The sequence below is a fragment of the Thunnus albacares genome, chromosome 15, assembly GCF_914725855.1.
Source record: "Thunnus albacares chromosome 15, fThuAlb1.1, whole genome shotgun sequence".
NCBI classification, from domain to species: Eukaryota; Metazoa; Chordata; class Actinopteri; order Scombriformes; family Scombridae; genus Thunnus; species Thunnus albacares.
In genome coordinates, this window is record NC_058120.1 from 7,912,424 (window position 1) to 7,929,921 (window position 17,498).

The following is a 17,498-nucleotide window of genomic DNA, read 5'->3' on the forward strand; positions in this document are numbered from 1 at the left end:
TGATGCATGCTGTTTGCTATGCATATAAGACTAATCAATAATAATAATAAAAAAAAGACTTACAACTATTAATTAAAAAAGAGGATGGAAAAGTATGAAAACCTGGTTATGAAACTGCATGTAAATGCACTGGGTGAAACATGTAATATGTCTATTTAGCCATGCTTTAAGTGTTTAGAAGTTAAGATACTTTTCCCCATCAAGGCATCTTGTTACATTGGAAGTGGCATGGATTAAACTGTTCTTTAAAGCCATATTTCAGGGCAACAGAGGGCAGATGATGAATGACATCTATAAAAAACTTGTGCTGTCCAAATTCTCCATAGAAATGGACATGTAAATGTTACAGTGAGTTGGCACTTAAATCAACAATATGGTGCATTTGCATCACAATGTGTCCAATGTTTGATAATGGCACATAATTTTGAAAGACTTTTGCTCTCTGTTCAAGGCACAAGGCTGTTACCACTTTTATTTTCTGCTTTGATACACTTTATACACTAAACTTGATCCCACATCACTTTCAGTTCCAGTATAAATTTTACTTTCTGGACATATTATCAGAAACATGTGAGGCATTTGTCATAGAAACTCCAGTTCATACACACATTACTGACTATCAGTGACTAGGGGCAAACGTGTTTGTGTTAGGTCAGTGGAAAACTGGCCAGCGACACACAGAGAAGTGAGCAGGAGGGATCGAGATACAGAGAGATGGAGAGAGAGAGCTGTTACCATAGCAACTAAATGAGAGAGAAGGTATGCTAGACAGGATGCATGAGCTGTGGCGTTCAAAAGTGTTGGTGCATTTGTAGAGTTTAACACTCACTGAAAAATAATGTTACCACTTTTCATGGCACATTTATATATTTATTAACAGCAACTTTGTGTCACCATGTGTTGCTGCTTGCACGTGTCCTAATCTTCAGCTGTAATTCTGGATTTTGTGCTTTGATCTCAGCCACAACCAACTGTCCTGTTTTTGTTATGCATATAAATATATGCAAATGTATGCTTTTGTCAATTGTCACAATCAACCACTATCATTAGATGGTGAATTTTGTAATTTTTTTGACGATTTTTTCCAAGTGCTCCAGTTTCCTCTCAAAGTCCAAAGACAAGCAGGTCAGGTGGACTGAATACAATTAACTTCTAGTAGGGGTGACTGTGAGCATAAATGTGTTTGTCTATATAAATCAACCCTGTGATGGACTGGTGCAGTTGGCCTCTCGCCCACTAGAACCAACACATCTTGAATAGGATAACCATGTTAAAGCATGGATGAACGCAAGATGGAAATTTCATATCTCCTTCACACTAAAGGCCAGGATATCTTGAAACAAAATAGTTTGTACAGTGTGTCGTCTAACCAACTCTAAAGACAAAGGGTTGAATTCACAGAGAGTGGATTGCGACCGCTGACAGCACCATGGCTTGTGCATCATTTGCGACCGCTATCTGCCCTGCGATATCACAAAATATTTTACTTTAATGATATGCTGGCGCAAACACACCCATAAAGTTTTGCAGCTCAGTGCAATTTGCCCTTTGTTTTGTGTCTGTTTGAGTGAGCGGAGCAGTTTCCAGTGTCTTTAGACAGCAGAGGTGTACACACAGAGCTCTCCACAATAACAAACCAACCATGTATTTTGCTTCTTTTACTTCTCTAGTATATGTCCATCAAAATAGGCTGCAACTATTAATGTGACTCAGGCAGGTCTGAAACATGTTAGATTAATGTCTGAACCTACATTAATGTTGTTCAGGTGTCACTGAATGTATCTGGGATTTTGCAGAAACATCAGTACTGATGTTCTGTTTGTTGCCCACAGCTGGCTGCATGTCACAGCTGGCTGCAGCATCACACAACAGCTGAAACGATAAGTGCATCTCCAAACTGAGAAAGAGGCTGTGCGCATTTACGCACGTGGCACAGCAGCAGTAACTTCATTAACACCTGATCGGTCAGGATCTGACAGTAATTAATGTTCTGTGAACTGCTACAAATCCACACCATTGACTGTATATAAAGAGATTAGCTGGGACACACACAGATTGGGGTTTATATGGTGGAATTGTTTGTAATAAAGCAGCCGTTATGGATGAAACCTGAGCTCCATCAGCGCTTGCCCTTGATATCATTCAATATCAATTCAATATCATTCAATGCCTCACAAACTTGAAGATTTGAAGAGACAGAGAGTGAGTGAGTGTGCTTCAGTTACCACCAACTCTCTGAAGATGCTAATAATTTTCACTGTAGCTGCGTGTGGCTATTAGTGCTGGTCTTTGTGAATTGGACTGTTTTGCAATAAGGCTCATTTGCATAGAAAGGGGCCAGTTTTGTGCCAAATATATGCATACTATCTAATTTTGCGGGTGCTTTGTGAATTACACGATTTCTTTTTGTCTCGTTTGGGCAAGTTTAGTGGCTGCAAAAGCCGCACAATCCTTTTGTGAATTCACCCCAAAGTGTTTAGAGCTTTTCCAAACAGCCACACTTGAGGGAGAGGTTGCAATAATCAAATGTCAAATGGGGATGAGGGTACACACTTCCAGATTGTCACTCCTTGCACTTGTTTGTACAGAGAAGTGACAGAAGTAGTTTTGTGAAAAATGAAGAGAGCTTAGGATAGAATTTATACCCTGCATGCTTTTTCACCTCCTCACATCAGGTCAATAGTTCCATGAAGTGGGTGTGTGACTCCGACACAGATCAGGCCTGAATTGACAAATGGGGTTGAACACGGGTCTTTATTGCTGTAAAAGGTGTCACCTAACAGAATTATGTATTTATGTGTGGAGAATACCAAACCAGTTCAATGCACATGAATGTAGTCAAATACTGAACAGCAAATGTATTGAAAATGAGACAGTGTTTGAGCTCCTTTGCTTTAAGATTGGGGCAAATGATTTGCAGCACATTGGCAGTTTTCGGGCTTGTATTTGTCTCACACATACACACGCACACAAACACACACACACACACGCACACACATACCAGATTGAAGCGATAAACAGCTAAGAGCTGCAGCAGCAGCAGCAGCAGCTGGTGTGGGTTTGGTTCGAGCTGTGGGACCTCCCTCCAGGCCCCTGACAGTCACTAATGCTGAACAAGCAGGGAGTGAGATGGAGGTGCGGTCATGCAGACACACACACACACACACACACATTAGAAAATGCACACACACTCCTGCACACATACACACAGAGTCAATGGAGTGTGTCTATAGTCAGTTTTAGCCTGATGAGACCCAGCACTTGTGAGATGCAGAGAGGTTTTGCTCGACTGACCAGGTGGGTGTGTTGTTTGTGTCCAATGGGTGTGAATGTAGCTTTCGCTGTGTGTGGGTGTCTGTGTGTTTGTCTATTCCCACAAGGTAGAAAACCAGTTTCTTTGTTGTCAGTTGCATTTAGCGCAACTGGCGGTGATCTCATTAGACGCCAGCTTACTAGCTGGGGGGCTGGCTAATAAAATCAATCTGAGGTCAAAGGGCAACTGCCGTTTTCATTGGGAGAACAAAAGCATCTGAGGGAGGGGAGGTAAAGAGAGGTTAACGAGAAAGTTGGAAAGACGGAAAGAGATTAGAGGGAGCTTTAGAATAAATGGTCAAATTGGGAAACTAAGTGCAATTTGCTGTTTTATTGTTATTATTTTTTCATCGTAAATGCCTTCGTAAAGAGATAAGAGGGAATATTAGGTTCTGATTATAGCTACTGGTAATTTATGGTGATAAATTTCATGCTGAAAAGTTAAAAAACATACAGTGTCATACAGTCTGTCATACAGTTTCAGAAGATTCAAACTGTATCACATCCATCATATCAGAGGTGGATGACTCTGATTGGTTAATGTAAGAACCACTTAAACAAACAGATTTGTTCTCATGTAGCACGTACGAGTTATTTGAGAGAATTTGTGGCATTCACCAGTTTTCATGTATTTCAAATTTTTGAAATTTACAAATGAACCAGGCCTGCCATGTGAGTCATGTACAGATAATCTGCCTGTCTCCACAGAGAGAAACACGCTTGTTTGACTCAATAATTGTAATGCCTTAATCTGAATTAATTTATAGTTATTCTATGTATATAATGAATGTGTATGAAATCAACTAAAATAAAACGTAAAAAAAAACTAAATTAAACTTCATGTAATTATAACATTCTGTTAACAGTAATAGTGATGATCATTATGGCTTACCAATTCCCTGAGCAAATATATTTTTAAAAATGTTTTTGACATGACAACTTCTACATCTTCATCTACTATCTACATTTCTTTATATGTAAAAATTGTGACGCAACAATATATTCAGTACCTCATCTTGTTTCTGAGCGTAGCTGACAGAGAATTTATATTAGTATATGTTAGTGTTAATGACAAGCTAAAAGACATGATACACTTAAGAAATATGACAAAATTGAGGATTTTTTTCTCCCCTCTATAACAAGCAGCCAATGAGGTGTGTCCAATGTTAGCTAAATTAATCTGAGTTTCTAGCGTCAAATTGATCTGCATTAACTATAGTCAGTAGTGATGTTGTCACTATGTTTGTGTTAAGAATGTCAGACATCAAAGTAACACCTATTGTAAGATTATATGTACACTAAGCATACATATTTCCTTTCTTCATATTTTATGATATGTTTGCCCAACAGGTGAATATGTGTATAAATACAGTGAATGGAGCAACATTTACATGAATTTTGCATGTTAACTGTTTACTAAATGTCATTATATATTTAGTCAAATAGTTAAGTTCAGGCACTTTTTTCAGTATTTTTGGAGGGAGGGAGGGAAGAGATGAAGGAATGTTAAGTGTTAAAATCTTTTATAAACCAGTGTCTAATACTCCATATCTAAAGCTTATGTGTTGCTTTTTACAATTGTGATGTCTTCCAAGCCGCAGTATTATGATATGATATGTGAATTATATTAAACTAATTTGTAGACACATAGTAATATTATCTTAGCCATACAATATCTGCATCTTCTTATTGCCTGTTATTACTGAAGCAATTATGTCTTCTATGGAGAGGTGGTAAGAGACAAATATGGAGGTGAGAGAGGCAGCCAGAGGAAGTGCATCTTTGTCAGCAGTATTAAACTGAACCTCTGTGACTGAGGATGTCAGTCAGAGGGCTACAGTAGGTAAGAGTCGGGCTGGTTAACATGTGAGAAGAATTTACTGAAATACACTTAATTTCTTTGCATGTATCATTAATTAACTGTCATGTAGCAGTGTTTGAACCAACCTCAGACATGGGTTTGTTTTAAATGTATACATTTTAATATCCCTTTAACAATGTTGCAAAAGTAGTCATTCCAGGCATATATTTATTTAGTTATTTGCAAAAATCAGCTTTTATGAATCTGGGCCCCTGCCACTCTAACATCCTCTGCACGTCCCTGGTGACATCACCTGTAATTGAATATACGCTTGTCATCTCTGTGATGTCATGGTTTACTTGACCGCCTCCCATCTTAACCAGGAACGCTTTGCTTTAACACGATGTATTTTGACTTCTAGTCATATCAGAATTTTCCCTGAAACTGTAAAATGTGTCAGACTATATTTTGTCTACGTTTTTCTGTCAGCAGAAATTCAAGCTCCACACAGTGAAATTCTCCCATTTATTCTTTTACACTATGACATTTTTGTGAATGAAACATGTAAACCTGTTTTTTCTTTTTTTGTAATTTATGGGCATTGATTATACTAATCATCACATCCCATGAACCTACTCACTTACTCATGAACAGGTGGCATTCATCAAGTTGAAACTAGCAATTTACGCCAGGTTTGTGCAGTTAAACTTGCAGAGAGGGAAAGAGTTTCATAAATCCGACTTGCAGCACCTCAACTTGATGGAAAAAAAAATAGAGGAAGCCAGTTGTGTGTGTGTGTGTGTGTGTGTTTTCATAGAACCTGCTTGGCTCAGTATATTTTTTCTAATAACCAACCAACTTGCAAGACCCTTTCACAAATAATTCATGATAGCTTATAATTTCATCTGGGACTTGTTATAGTGATGCATTCATGCTAAAGTACTGTGGTTGAGAATGTCAGCTAATCAGCCTATAATGAAAATGATAGAGGACATATATGTACAGAGAGAACGAGCGATGTGTCATTTATAATATGGGATTTACACCTGGACGTAAAACTGTAGACAACAGGAGAGTGACAGAGGTTGCTTCAGATTTCCTGCAGAGTTTATGAGCTCAGATTAGAGACTCTGTGATGTGATCATAAATCTCTGCTGCTGCTGCTCAAAGTGATGGATGGATAGAGGTGTGAATGGACCATTGGGGCACATAGTTTTTTTTTGGAGACTGGATTTTGGCATGACACTGATGCTATAAATGGTGTAGAAGTATGAACGCATGGTATCCTGTTATCTCATGTTAGCTGTATGTCAATGTTATCTCCTCTGCTTTCATCCCACGGGCAAACACGTCTATATGATGGAAATGTCAGCTGACAAGAAAAGGTTTCTGCAGCATAGTCTTCACGTGTACAGACTTTGATTGGAATACATGTTCTTATCTTCAAGTAAATAAGACTTAATATTTAATTTATCTCCTATACTAGAGCTTTATTTTGTGGCCACAGGGAAAATCTGTTACCCAAGTACACCTCTCGTGGCTTGTAATGTTGATAATCCAGGAGCTAAATCTCACTTAAACGTCACTCTAACAACAAGAGCATCCGATTAATGTTTAAAATGTAAATGCAATGATTGACTGTAAGAATATGCGTGAGCACTTCTCCGCTGTCTGCTCCGTTGTTTATCCAATGGCGAGATAAGAGGGCTCTAATTATCTTGTCATGCGATGAGTGGTGTTTACTTCAGAGGTTAGATGTTTCTCAACACTTCTTGGATTGTTTGGCACCGAAGTATCAATGAGTGGTTTAAAGCCATATTAATAGAAAAATGTTTTTTCATGTCTTACAAAAACACTGTCATAATATGTGGAGGTTAGTCAGGTTAGTTTCATCTTCATCACTTCTTTTTTTATTTTTTTTTTTTAATTCTTGCTTTGAAGGAAATGCAAAATGGAAATATTGTAGATGATAGTGAGAGCATTGTTTGTGATTAATAAGCTGTCAGCTATGTGATGGTAACTATTTATATCTAAATGTCTGAATTATAAGTGTTTTCGTGTTATTTTTATAAGCCACGCTAGCAGTGTGGCTTTAGGGATGGCGATGTTGGCCATCACTCTGTCCACCGCTTTGGTCCATACAGAAATATCTCAACAACTACTGGATGGATTGCCATGAAATTTTGTACAGACATTCATGGTTCCCAGATAATAAAGCCTGCTGATTCTGGTGACGCTCAGATTTTCCCCTCAGTGTCACCATGAGTTTTGTTCTGTAATAAAATATTTGAACAACTATTGGCTTGATTGTCATGAAATATGAGAGAGATGTTGAGGAAAAAAATGTAATGTGATCCCTTAACTTTCCATATAGAGAAATTTTCAGGTCAAAATGTTTATTTGTCCAACACTTTTGTTTATGACCCGCAAAACTAATAACATTTCCATTGGCCTGAGCTGTGCAGTACTGTGTGTTCAATGCTTATTAGAAAATGTTAGCATGTTAACATGCTAAACTAAGATGGTGCACATGGTAAATTTTCTATCTGACAAACATCACAGAGCTGCTTAGCTTGGCTGTAGACATTTGATCTTTTTTGTAGTTCAGTATAGATGCAAGCTGGGAGAAAGTATTGGCAGACAGTGCTTCAAACATTATTTTAAGCATATTTACAGAAAGTATGTATTTTTCTATGTAATCCCAAAAGCTGGAGCACAAAAAAAGTGAAAAAATACAAGAATAAACAAAAAACAGTGGACCAGGTATTTAACACTTCAAACCACAGCTAGAGGCAGAGTACATTAGTCTAATATTCATCCTAAAATCCCATTAGGGCATAATGAATGGGCCTGATATAATAAGAGTATGTGAGCTGAAAACTCACTCTGGTAGTAAAAGCTTGAGTATGACAAAATCATTAATGTTCCCCAAAAATGTGGAGAAAAGTATTTTTTCCCCTCAGACCTCCTCTGTGAAATGCAGAACATAAAGAATCTGAATCAGACCACATTCTGTCAGAGTCAAAGATATTCAAAACAGCAAAAAACAAACAAACAAACAAAAAACAATAGGAGTGGATATTCCAATACCTTTTTCATGTTATTTTTTTCTGTGTAATTTGTTGAAATTTCTATGAACAGATGATATCCTGGAGGTTAAATGGCACTGTCAATATGCACTTTCATATTCCGCTCAGCTTGCTGCATAGTATACTATTAGAAATCATCCTCTCCATTACAGTAATTAATGTGGGAAGACAACAACAACACCAACACATTCTGTATTGATGTTACACTGGATCAGGAAAGGGAGTTCTGGTTTGTCACACTTAAAGTTCACTGAAGAGCATCGAATTACTGAACACAATTAAATTACTGAAAACACCTGACCGAATCCGTAGGAATCAATATTGAATTTATTGTCAATACAGAATTCTTCACTATCCAGGAAAGCCAGAGGTTTACCATTGTGACTTAACCAACATTGTTTTGTTGTCTCTCCATTTAACCACTTTACTCTATTATCATAGCAACATAGTCATTTTTTCAGGATTGCATCTAAATATGAATTAAGGGAGTTATGAAGTTAGCTAATCTAACCTGGTTATTTCGTCATTTAGTCTAATGTTATTGGCAAAGTGTTTTGTAATTTGAGGTATATGTGTATTTTGAATGTAACCCCCATAAATTTAACAGACTCTAAACTCTACTGTTTAACTCCACTTGTTTATAGTTATAGTGGCATAAGAAAGTTACATTTAAACCTTCATTGACTGTTGTATACACACTGATTCATGTGTAACGTTAACCCTCATTTATCTAGATTTAACAGATATTCAGTCAAATTCAATGCTAGAGTTATTGTTGTAGTTTGACTAAAAGTCCAGAGGGTGGCGGTAAGCGCCTTCAGAATGAGCTGTTGTCAGTAGCGAAGCGCAAGAGAAAGAAGGTAGGGGAGTGCGAGTAAGAGAGGCAGAGAAAAAGACAACGGAGTCAAGCGTGTGTCCAACATGGATGTATAATTAGAGCTGGATCGTGGATGTATAAAGAGAAAAAAAAATCCATGACGTCATCGCAATGTAAAGTCTATAGGCCGAGCAGGGGAAACACTACTGCGCATATTCAGTGGGCCGCACAACGCGGAAACAAACCCGGAAGCTAGAAACTTTTTTTTAGCGTATGCGCCAGGCGAGCAACTCCTATAGGACTGAATGTGCGCCATTTTTAGTCCGGTATCCAGCTCTTATAATACATCAGTGGTGTACAAGCGAGCGAGTAAAAGAGAGGAAAGGTTGTTTATATTTGTTGGGGTCAGTGTTAAAGTTGTCCAGAAGAGATTTACCTTGTTCCGAGATATTATTGATTAAGAGAGTGAAGGAGGATCGCTATTAGACGTTTTTTTGATGTCAGTTCTCCGGTGAGTGTGTTTACCTTTCAGTGCTAGCTTAAAAATCGATGTTAGCTCATGCTCACGTTATAACGGTGGATGAAAAAAACAATCGCAGAAACGTGTTGTTTGTAACCTAAACAGAAGCACTGTAAAAAAAAATGTGATGTGTGCATTTTATGAGAAATGATATGAAATGTGAGATATCATTGCTGGCAGAAATTGTTTCCTTATGAATTTTATTTTCCATTTATGGGCATGTTTTATTTTCATTTTGTGAACATTTAAGGCAGCAATAAGCTGATAAAAGGTTTGAAAATAACCGTAAGATCTTGATATTAATCTGCATACTAAAAAGAGGATTTGACATTAACTGAAGTTAACTTCTACGGTATGCAGGTTGTTTTTTTTTTTGACGATCGATTTTCTGAGAGAGGACTCCAGTGAGCGGGAGCTTTATCAAGACCACTGCTGTCGCGCGAGGGAGTGTCAGAGCCAAGACGCTGCTGGACTTGGACGATCCAGATCTCCATCGGGATTACAGATAAGATTAAATAAAATACCGAAAATCAATAAAAGGGGCCCCTGAACTTAACTGAACTGAGCAAAACTTTCAAGGAAACTAAACTATTCGCATCTGAGGAGGAAATAAAGAAGGACTATAAAATTGAACTGAATGTTGATACCATCTGGGTATTAACAGAGGGACTGAAGGGTGGACAATTAAATTAAATTAATTAATTAATTAATTTTTGATTTAATACTTGAAGAGCTAAAAAAAAAATGTTTCTATTTTTATTTTATTATTGGTCAAATCTAAGAAATATGTGAAAGGGTAAATCTTGGTTTGTATTTTTTTTCCTTGTGTGGAATAAATTCCATCTTTCTATTGTCACTAAGTTGAATTTGTGTTTCACTTATCATCCTCCTGAAAGGGCCTATACGTAAGATATTGGTGTAACTATTCATTTGGCTCTTAGCCCAATTCATAACAAGTAGTGGTTACAAAAAAATGTAATTTCAAGTCTTCCTTGTTTAGATACGTTTTATACTATATATTCCATATTACTGCTTTTACTCTTCAGTCCAAACGGGACATGTATTACCAAGCTAATGTTAGTTCTGTCAACTAGCAGCTAGTTAGTGTAAACTTGCTAATCTTTTGTAAGAATTAGTTTGTGTGATGAAACTCATTCTGATTTAGTGATCAGCAAATTTACACTTAGTAGGAAATGTATGTATGAACTTAAGAGCAGCTGTTTTAGTCGGCTCCAGCAGGGACACAGATGGAGGGATGGTTTCTGTATTCTATGCTTTGGAATGAGTAAACTGTCCATACTTTAGATGTCTGAATTTGCTGTCATGCATGTCCCTTTAAGGGCCGATGTGATAAGAAATTCAGTTTATGCACAATATAACCCTTGACAATCTCAGTTTTATCTCTGTGTCTTGATAGACATGCTACTGTCTTAACACCACCATATTACAGACACTATAAGCTCTGCTTAAGGGCGTCTGTGTGTGCGCATGCTAAATTGATATCAGACTAAGGGTAGGAGGGATGTGTCATTAACGTAGGCCACATTATTGGCTGCTGTGGTAAAGCAGATTAAAGGTGACAGTCATCAGCCATCTATCAAGTCTTTTTACTGCTTTGTCGGTATAATGATGGCTTTAAACTGCTTTCTGTGATATTTCATGTCAACGTAGGAGGATAAGTACACGTGATTTTTCACATGTTCCGCTTAGAGAGAAACACACCAACATAACCGAGGTTTGAGGTTCAGTACCCTCTGGAGCACAGGGGGCACTTGCATCACCACAGTGCAGTCTGTTTCTCTCTGTGGCTGCACGCTAAAAATACACCATTATAACACTGCAAGGCATTGGAGATAGGTATCCACTTTATGGAATTTATTGATAGTGAAGTAATGATGTAGTTGACATAGAAGTAGAAGAAAAACTCACGATATTCCTCAGAAAAAATCTAAAATGTTTCATTTTTATGATCCTGTTTGGAGTGGCTCAGGTGATGCAACCTGAGTAAATTGACTGCAGTATTTTACATTGTCCAATAGTACTTTAAACACTGCCTTGTGCTCATTAAACAGCAACACATTCACACACCTCTAAAGCTAACATATAGTCCACTGACAGTGGGTACGTCCTTTCATCCATTAGTTTTTAGACAGAAGAGGAAGCCCGTTTCAGACTCCCATGGCAAATTGTCTCATTCTGGCAATAGAATAAATAAGCACAGTAAACACAACAAAACAGACAGTACCTGAAACCTGAAGGCAAAATCCTAGAAACTTGCTTCGCTCAAGCTCTGAAACTACACATTTATAAGGCCGAAAACATTAAAACAGATAAACCTGAATTTTGCTCTTCAAAGGAATAGCACACAGTTTTCTGAGTCTCTTTACCTCCAGGATATATTTATAAGATTTAGGGTATTTAGGTTTAAATGATTCATTTCCTCTCTTTGTAATCCAACACCGGATCACACTGCACATCACAGAGTATATTGAAGCTCTACTAAGGATCACATTACTGTTTGCAAACAATAAAATCTTAATTCTCAATCCCAGCCAAAGGGCTTTGGCAGCTGAGATATACATATTAATCTAACTTTTCATAATAGATAACGTGAACTTCATCATAAAGACCTTAAAGCACTTGATACCTCAGAGTAATAACAATCAGTCCAGAAAATGATGATACATAAATCACGTTTATATGCCTTCCGGTGTGATCTGATCTAATGCATCTAACCTCTCACTGTCTATCGTGTGTGAGATTAGTTTAAACACACCGTAAGCACTGAAGGAATAATTCACAGGTGTCACAGATAAAAACAGCTTTTAGCTGGTTACCTTTGCTTCATTTGCAAGTTTTTTTTTTTCTCTCAAAATGACATATATGTATAAAAGATTTGTATACCTGAGGCGGTTTAGTGACAGCTAGGCTACATGGGAGAAGAATGGCATAACAATAAAACAGAAGAGGATGCCTGCTCATCGTGCTTGACCCAAGCCTTGGCTCCTATTCCATTTATTTTTTGATGTCCCAGTGCAGACAGAGTGTGGGTGTTGTTATTGTAAGGGATATGCAAAATCATGCGGATAAACATGTCTGTAGCGGTCTCTTGATTCATTTAATAGCATTTGCTCATAGAGGAACATATATCTCAATTTAGCTGTTTGTGCTGTCAAGTGTATTTGATATTCAGGGCACAGTTTATGCGATTGCATGTGTACTGTATGTTAACAACATATTGCCAATGGCTGCTGTTCGTTTGAAGCTCTGCTTGTAATATTAGTCACATGGGTTTCCTAGTTTATACAAGGACGGACCGTGTTGACTCTGTAACAGTGACCATTCAAATTCTGCGGCTCTTACATTGCTCCTGTCTGTATTTGCAGTATACACTGTTGTTCTTATCTTATGATATGGGGGTTTTGAGTCTTTTGGAACACCTCTGTTTTTAAAAATGTGTCTTAAAGCATAAGGCTGTTTTTTTTTTTTAAAGGCTGAATCATTTCATTCACTGTATTTTTTCCACCAGTGCTACTCAAACAGGACTAATCGGGGAATTGTTGGGGACTATTTTCACCCACGTTTGGTGCTCGAGTGAGTATCTGAATAACACTCAACCCTCGACGGACAGGAAAGGTGTCTCTGAAAAGTTTGTAGTTTGCTCCCTCGCTGAGGATGGCAGCTGTTGTCAGTTTAGATTCACAAGAGTTACAATGAATTCCAACAGTGACCCAGTTTTACAGCTAAGAAATGTCCATATAAACTTATCAAAGCAGTCCTGCAGTATAATTCACCTCTCATCTGATGATATACTACACGCTCAGCATATTTTAAACACCCATATTATGGTCAAAATATGCATAAACATGACTAAATATACAGGTTCCTTTTTATAGCTATGTAGCCAACACAAGAGGCGAGAGGCAGACAAAAACAACCAGCCATGCTAGTGAAAACAGAAGCTGTGTATTTACTTTGGTGAAAAGCATTTCCAAAGTATATAATTTTGATCTTGACTTTTATTTCCCCTTGAAATGTGAGTGTTTGGTTTCGGGTGGAATATTCCTTTCAGGTTTATGGACTTCGGTCATCATCATTGTGGAGACTTTTGTTGGTCACATTTCACTTGCTCCTCTATATGTGAAATATAACTTGTAACTGTAAACCTACCTATTAACAAGATTTAGATTTAGTGATCATCCTGCTTTTGTCAGGACATCTGGACCTCAAAGAGGTCAGCTAAAATCTAGCACACACACAAACACAGAGATATTCCATTCTGCGGATGACAATTAACTAACAATACCATGCTGTCCCAAAGCCCCAATTATTCCTAAAACTATTTTTCTCCCTGACAAAGGCCATAAATTGGTACTTCAAATACACACACAGAGGGGTACTGTAGATGTGTGTGTGCGCTTTTGTGCATGTGTGTCTTTGTAAGCTGGTTGGTAACATAAACTGTTTGTGTAGAGCGCGGGTCATCAGTCTTCAAGGGGATTAAGGTTGCTGTCCCAATTATAACCTGCTACCCCACACACACACACACACACACACACACACACACACACTAGACAAGCATACTAGCTGAAGCACATATACACACACACACACATACACACACACACACAACCCCACAGTGCTGACAACCTTGGTCTTGGTCAGTACTGCTTCTCTAGCCTTGGGCTCTTTGAAATTATCCAAGCCTTAAACACTGAAACTGAGCTATGTGTGTACGAACATATATGTGTGTGTGGTTGTGTGTGTGTGTGTGTGTGTGTGTGTGTGTGTGTGTGTGTGTGTGTGTGTGTGTATGTGTATGTGTGTGTTTATGTATAGGGTGGTAAGTGACATACACCGTTTGTTTGCAGGATTAATGCTCTGTCTCCTTAGGTCACTATTCTTTTGCTCAGCCTGAGAGGTTTGTATGTGTGTTCCAGCCCTTACATGTTTATATGTGCTTTCAAGGACATCTTTACTTAAACACATATAAACACACACCAGTTTCACCACAATTTTAAATTTTCAAATATAAGACACAATAAATACTTCTAATGTTGGACTTTTTGTTCCAAAAAGCCATTGAAGTGAGGTATTTTTCTGGTCATCATATACCTGGTATTATTCATTAACTGAATTTACACAGACACGAATTAAGACTGAAACTGTACTGTATGTGTGCAGTGTGTCAAGGCAGAGTGCAAATATAAGCAGAAAAAATTAAAGCACTGCATAACATACTGAATAATAGTGTTGAATAAATCAAAGCAGGGTTTTTTCTGCAAAGAGAGTTTTAATAGTTTTATATGTGGGGAAACAGGCTTATGTGCTTTCATGGCAAGAGTTAGATGAGAAGATTGCTACCACTTTCTTATCTGTCTATTAAATATGAAACTACATCCAGAAGCTGCTTAGCTTAGCATTATCACCGGAAACAGGGAAAGGTAAGGTAAAGTATAAAAACAAAAATTTCATGTGTGTTTATGTGTGGGACTATTTCTTCAGTGACTTTTGTGGAGTCATTAGGTAAGGTAAGTCACAGCGCCCAGCCAAGAAACAGTCCAGCACATGTCACCCCGTAAAACAACAAATTGTCATTTTTACACTTCCGTTTTTGTACAGATTCAACAAACAAGATGAAATCATTTATTAGTGAGCTCAAGATGTGCTGGTAGTCAGATTTTGTTACCTTTGGATTAAGCCAGGCTAGCTGTTTCCAGGCTTTATGCTCTGCTAAGCTAATTGGTTGCTGGATTTAGCGTCATATTTAGCATGCAGACATGAGACTGGTATCAATCTTCTCATTTAACTCTGTGAAAGTGAAAAGCTTCTTTCACAAAATGTCGATTTCAAGGCAAAATAATCAAATAAAGATTGCAAGTGTGCTGCTAAGCAACCTCTACTGTAGAGTCACATATATGTTTCATCCTGAGAAACTTTCACAAGCACCCCAAATTTCCCTCTTTATTATCCTTGTCTAATAAAACAGTCCTCTAAATACATAACACCACAGTCCACCACTAGATTAAAAAAAAATGCTATTTCCAAGTTTTCCAAACCATTAATCACTGCTTCATCTGCTGCTTTACAGTCACAGTGCCCTTGTGCTGTACAACCTCTGTAGTTGAAGTGTTGTCTCTGCATTCACAGTGAATTTATATTTTCACTGAGCTTCCCTGCTGCAGGCTGTGGATCAGTAAAATCAGAGCGTCTGTTTACCAAAGCAGTTACAGCTGACCGCAGACTCTCTGCATGCTTCTTTGCCCTGGAGGTTGTTCAAGGCTCTCAGTGGAAAGAAAATGAAACTCACTGGCTTTGTTTCTATTAAAGTGTCAAATTGTCATCATTTGGTATGATTCAGTTGAGTTCAAGCAAACATATCTGATATCCAACAGCTACTTTGTACCACTCTTTCATTGGCTATTCCAAAAAATGTTTATTTGCTTGTTAAAGGTACAAAGAGTTATCTTGTATTTCTAACAGCCTGAGTGGACCAGGTAAAGTTGTATCATTACCTGTCTAACTGTAAGAAATGAAACGTCAGCCCATTTTTGCCAGCTGTAAAATGCTGTTTGCCTAAAGCATTATGTGATAGGATAGGCAGGAAAGACGGCGTGACGCTCTGCCATTTTTATGGATCCATTCAGCAGGGTTTCCTGGGTCCTTCTAGAAATGAGCCCTAAATCATTCTCGCCCCAATAGGAGATCCAACTTCATGCGGCTACTTACTATCATTTTCCATAAAACAGGTATTTGAAAAAGTCATGGTGCTTAAGATGCATTTTGAGATCTGCCCAACGCTTATGGCAATGATTAACCTGCCCAGAGCCATGAAACATGCGAAAGGTGCTACACAGTACTGTCTTTATGTTATTCTAGTGTAAGGGTATACTTGCATGTGCAGATACATAGATCAAATGGTGGTGCGCCAGCAGGAGCCTGAAATCTTTATCACCACAGAGCTGGTTATGTTTGTAAGCATCACAAATCGGAATCATCTTATAAAGGTCAGATTGCTACTAAATCACAAGGCTGTAAAAATGGACATCTGTCATAATAAAAAACAAACAAACAAAAAAAAACTATCATATCAACAGTGTTTAATGCTGCCGAACCATAAACAGAAAAGAAAAACAATTTGTTATCCTCTTAGCTGGCTTATGACTATCTCCCAAATCAGAGAATACTGTAAATACACAAGTAGCGGCTGCTGATCTTATCTGTCTTTATTTCCCAGGGAGAAACGGGCCTTTTTGTGAAACAGTCTTATATAAGACACAAGCTTGTATTCCTTATTTCTCGTGTTGCCTGGTTAATACGAACTCAAATCCTACTCCATGTTTACCTGTTGTGTTGAGAAAATCACTATAATGTGCACTTTCACAATACCTTTTTCATCAATACAAAAGAGTCACATCACACTAAACACTGTGTTGCTCTCCTCACTAAAGGCCAGGTAACGCTAGAATGGAAAATGGCAAAATTTATCTGTGAAATCGGTTCATTCCAGTGGAATCACTGTAATTACCAGATTCACTCATTGCAATGAAATAAATCCCTGCAAATTTTTCATGTGGAGTTCCAGTTTGAACTTTGATCTGCAAATAAGCTATGCTAACCATACAGTTGCAAAGTGGGAGGGGTGCCGCTGGTTCTGGAAGTGTTTTTCCCCATTCTCTATTCCCATCTCAAAATTTTCTTTAAATGGTCTTGTTACTGAACTTATCTCCTGGATAACGTAATGATCCTATAAAATTATATTATGACCACCAGTTTCAATTATTTCAACTTCATATCTGAGAACTCACGTTTTGTCTGTGATTTTGGCATGGTGGGTGGCTAAGAATACTACAATACTCATGAGCCTCAAAGCCATTGGTGCAAATGAGAGCATAATGAATTCAAAACGCTTTGTTGCTGATACTGTAAACAAAAGCCATATTTGCTCACTCAAAAGTG

General features: G+C 37.8%; 1 long non-coding RNA gene across 1 annotated transcript; it reads left to right on the forward strand.

Annotated features, from left to right (window-relative positions):
- Nucleotides 1-9,306: 9,306 nt before the first annotated feature.
- On the forward strand, nucleotides 9,307-10,399 carry LOC122997748. Its single transcript, XR_006407263.1, has 2 exons — nucleotides 9,307-9,530; nucleotides 9,900-10,399. It is a non-coding gene; the product is annotated as an uncharacterized LOC122997748 (long non-coding RNA).
- Nucleotides 10,400-17,498: the final 7,099 nt, after the last annotated feature.